Raw genomic sequence first — 5,291 nt, 5'->3', positions numbered from 1 at the left:
ACTTTTTCTAGCTGTGGCCAGCAGGGACTCCTCCCTAGCTGTGGTGTGCGGGCTTCTCACTGCGATGGCTTCTCTTGTTGCAGAGCACGGGCATTAGGGTTTGGGCTTCAGTAGTTGTGGGGCATGGGCTTAGTTGCCCTGCAGCCTGTGGAATTTTCGCAGACCAAGGGTCAAACCCACGTATCCAGCATTGACAGGTGGATTCTTAACCACTGGATCACCAGGGAAGTCCCACATGGCTCTTCTGATTCTCTTCTTGTGCTGTATTCTCTTTTTCTGTCTCTAAACTGTATATCTTCACTTTCATTCTGAGTCAGATATCTTCAGTCTTTTTTTGTCTCAGGAGGATTTGACCTGTACAGACTACATCAACAGGTTCGCTTGCTTTTGGTTTGGTCTGCCAGTGGGAAGCCTTGGAAGGAAGCTAACAATTATGCATGTACAATTAAGAATACACACAAAGATGTGCAAGTTTCTGGGATGTAATTCTGACCATTGAGGATGTCTGTTTGGCTGGGCACAAGACAAATACGTTCTGGGAGAATGGCAGTCAGTTATTGCAAATTTAATCAGGAGGTGATGCTAATTACAATTGTGGCTTAGAATGTGGAATCTATTAGAGAGAATTAGCAAAGCTCCTGATATGTAGCTATTTCTGTCTACAGGACTTTCATCTACAACCTGTTGTCTACTTACAGATAATCTTATTCACTGCTGTGATAGCCCATCCAACATCACATCCAGGTGAGATACCTTTATATCCTGGAAATGCAGCAATGGACTCTTCTCACAGTTCACTGATGATTCACACTTCTGATTACCCAGAAAAAACAAGCAATGAAATGGTCTGTTGAGGATTCACAATCACAGCAGCTGCTATGAACCCCTTAGATATTGGGGCGCTATTCTATTGTGTATGGAATATATCTTCAGACAACAAATACACAAGATATAAAACTGTTTTCACAATACCCATCAGGGATGGGGGTTATGCATGCCTCGACAACCTAATTGCTCCTCACCAAGTCTGGCTATCACCTCACTGCTGAGTGCCTAACTCATCAACCATATGAAATCATAGCTGAGTCCTCACATGGCATTATTTTCTACACCTTAAGCTTGCTACCTTGTGGCAGGTTGGTTACACTGGAATGCCCCCATCTTGAAGGTCAGAACTTTTTCTTCCAGGACTAGATTATTTTCCTGAGATTCAAATGTTCTCTGTCTTGTTTCTCTAATTTTCAACATATTCCCTACTCTACACAATGACAGTTTTCTGTAATCTAAAGGTGAAAAAGGAAGAAATGTATTTGAATCCCCTTAGTGGAGAAGGCGAGTTCCTTTTTGAAGACCAAACAAAATGAATTCACTTCAGGGGATTCCGTGTCATTTCATGTCATGCCTGTGTATTCTCATTAGCTAGCTTCCCAACAGCAATAGGTCAGGAATTATTTTACTTTATGTTCATTATGCAGTAGTCACAAAAGTAACTTGAGAAGAGAAGCAGGCAGAAATATTTCAAGAAAAAATTTAAGGATAAAGATCTAAAATTAGGACCATTTTGGCATTAAAGTGTGGTGATTGCTATGATCAAATTTAATTATAAAATGCCCTCACTAAATCTCATATGACTGACTAGTTGAAATTGAATTTCTTCCAAATCAGTGTTGCCCAAAGTCACTTACCAGGCACTCTATATAATATCAAATTAAATACTCTTATTTTATTATCAAGAGCCAGATTTTTGTTTCTTTGCATATAAGGAAAACATAAACTATTAAATGTGAGGTTCTGGGGTTTTGGCTATACTGAATAAATTGCCTAACTTGATCATCATTACTGTGCTACTTATTTTTTGATTGAACTTATCAGATAGATTGTTTTAGCATATTGGCTTAAGGGTTAAATAGTATGTACTAATAAAATAATTCATGAAAAAAACAACCACTTGCAATGTACTCACAGGACAGATTATAGTATATACCCCATATTAACACCCAGAGAGTAGATGCCTCACTGCAATATTGAAGGTGATTTATTCAGTATAGTCTGGATAAATGCCTTCTGGATTTTGTAATTGTGGTTGGGACACTCCTGGAGAAAAAAGTCACCATCCTGTTAGACCACCAGCTTGTAACCACTACTAATCTTATCAACATTTTTTAGAAAACTGAAGCTAGGTGAGACTACAGCCAAAGAGTATGTAGAGAGCTGGAGAAAGGCTTTACTGTAGGATGACAACACTGTTCCCATCCATGGAGAAGGAGGGGAAGGTGTAGTTCTGGCTATGTGCATGTGAGTGGCTGGCAGAGGCTCTGAAGCTAATGAAACTTCTTATTTTAATATATTTTTATTGGAGTATAGTTGCCTTACAATGCTGTTAGTTTCTGGCATGCAATGAAATGAAACAGCTATGTCCGTGTGTTCATGCTAAGTTGCTTCAGTCATGTCTGACTCTTTGCAACATATGATAAAATAAGAATTATTATTTACAAATAGTGCTCAGCATGGATGAGGACATGTAGAATCTGAAAAATTCTTCAGTCGTCAGACATTAAAAGTGTAAGGAGAGGATTTTGTCTTCAGTATCATGTTAATATGGATACTCTCTCCTGTCAGACATATTCTTAAATTGTATCATATATAATTATAACCAGATCATATATTTCTTTTTTGATGGTAATTAAGCAATATAAAACCAGAATTTGTATTTTTAAGGTCCAAATAAAGCCAAGAATGCATGCTCAATCATTTCAGTTGCGTCTGACTCTTTGTGACCACATGGACCATAACCCACCAGGCTCCTCTGTCCATGGGATTTTTCTGGCAAGAACACTGGAGTGGGTTGCCATTTTCTATTCCAGGGGATCTTCCCAACCCAAGGATAGAACCCACATCTCCTGTGTCTCTTACATTGCAGGCAGATTCTTTACCCACTTAGCAACCTGGGAAGCCTAACTAAAGCCACACACATACAATGAATATGTGGAAAGTAAATGCTATATGTGTGCCAAGTGTTAATAATAAAATGTAAGTTTTGATCACCCATGCTAAAAAAAAAAAAGCTGTAATATATTTCTATTGGTCAACCAAAATGATAGTGCAATATTATTTTCAGACAAAGAGGCAACCAGAGTATGAACCAATAACTATAGGCAAAAATTACAAGATTATGACAGATAAAAGTGTAGGTTATTTTTCCAGATTTTCATGATGCCTGTGCAATTATTAACTTAAAATCTTGTAGTTCATTGTGATTTTTCTCTCATCCTAAGAAAATATTTACTTTCACATCTAATTTTAGATTTTCATTTTTTAATCTTTTTCTTTTAAAAAGCTTCCCAAACTATAAGCTTTGAGGTCTTAGATCTATCTCTGGGCTCTGTTTAGTGTCAGTTCATAGAATTATTTCTTCCTCATCAACACACACCACAAGGCTGTCACCATACATAGAGTCCAGTATGGTTATTCGACTTTGCTCTATTAAGACAATTTGGAAATTAGATTATAGTTACTTATAGAAGACAAGGAATGGAGTTTCATAGACTTGAGTTTCTAGGACCCACAATATTACCATGCACTGAGGTATGATACTTCCCCCACAAATAAAACTGAATCCTTTCCAATATCCTGAATAGAATAATGTAAATTTTAAAATATTTATTTTTAAATATAAACGTGTCTGTATGTCACTTGCTTCCACACAATTTCAGTCTTCAGAGCTGATTTCCTGGAATCTTTTATTAATTATTTAGAAACATCTCACATAAAATATGAACATGTCAAAGTACTTTATCTCTGATATGATTTGAGGGTAGATATAAATGAATAACTCTTTCCTTTTGTGACTGGATAAGTTATTATGTTTTGAGATTTAAAATATCAGAAAGACAAGTTACCAAAAAAATGCCCTCAAGTAAAAATTTGTGCTTGCTTGAGTCAGAAATATAAAAGATGTTTTACTCCTGTAATGTTCGGGATCAAATCATGCATCATTTGTGTGTGTGTATGAAAGCAGACAATCAGGACACATTTTTTTTCCCTGTCATCTCTGCTAACCATAACAGGTTAATGGAGATATCTCCCTGGCTCCATTATTTCAATACAGATGTCACTAACTTCTCTCAGACACATTTTAATTGCTGTTAGTTTCTAATGAAATTCATAATCCTGAGGGAAAGTTAAACTCATTGAAGGATCTTCCTGGCTCACTGCAGAATATTAAGCAGCACAAATGTCTGATACTGACATAATTAATAATATTGCACAGAAAGAATTTATTCTAAAGAACCAGCAAAGAATTAAATGTATTAGATATTATACAGAATAGCATAAATTTTCTAACCTCTTGTCATTCCAATGTAATACATTTGTGATAACATTGATTTTTTTTAAGTGGACTGAAAATAGCTTATTTGCAACTCACAAGTTTACAGACATTGTTACATATCTGTCTTCTGTCATAGACACCTAAGTGAAATAGGCCAACGAAGATGGCAGCATTGTTCTTAGTCATGTGGATCTAGTTTGAGGAACTTCCTCCTACAGATGTTATTCAGTATGTGACTACTCTTTTATGTCTATTTCAAATGCATTCATGGTGTTCCCACTTATATCCTCAGTATTTTCAGGTCTTTAGTAAGCAATTCATTTGCCTACTTTTCTATTAATTCATAAGGTTCTAAATCTTTCTTATAATTGGTTTTTCTGTGTATATCTATTTGGTGTAAAATGTTTTTTATAAAGCCAATGGGCCCATCATATGTATTTTTAATGTAAAATTTTTCAGCATTGTGAAAATATGTTGAATAAAATGTAAAAGCTTTGCATCCACTCTACCTTCTTCAGAAATCAGCTCTCCTGGCAGTTTTTCCTGTCTACTTACACACATGTATATTTTTGTACAAGTGGAATTACATAATATATATTTTTCTACAAATTATTTCATCTTGGGCTTTCCTGGTGGCTCAGCTGGTAAATAATCCACCTGCAGTGCAGGAGACCTGGGTTCGATCCCTGGGTTGGGAAGATCCCCTGGAGAAGGAAACTGCTACTCACTCCAATATTCTGGGCTGGAGAATTCCATGGACTTGTATAGTCCATGGGGTCGCAGAGTCAGACACGACTGAGTGATTTTCACTCACTCACTTACAAATTATTTCTTCTTAATAATATCTGGGAGAGCTTTACATTTCAGTCTATGTAAGAGCATCTCATTATTTTCAACAACTTTCCTTGGTTTTATCTTGTATTTGCTAACCTTTAAAGCTACATGCATTACTCATTTATTT

Source organism: Bos taurus, chromosome 5 (assembly GCF_002263795.3).
Source record: "Bos taurus isolate L1 Dominette 01449 registration number 42190680 breed Hereford chromosome 5, ARS-UCD2.0, whole genome shotgun sequence".
In the NCBI taxonomy this organism is placed as follows: Eukaryota; Metazoa; Chordata; class Mammalia; order Artiodactyla; family Bovidae; genus Bos; species Bos taurus.
Note: the sequence above shows the minus strand (reverse complement) of the source record.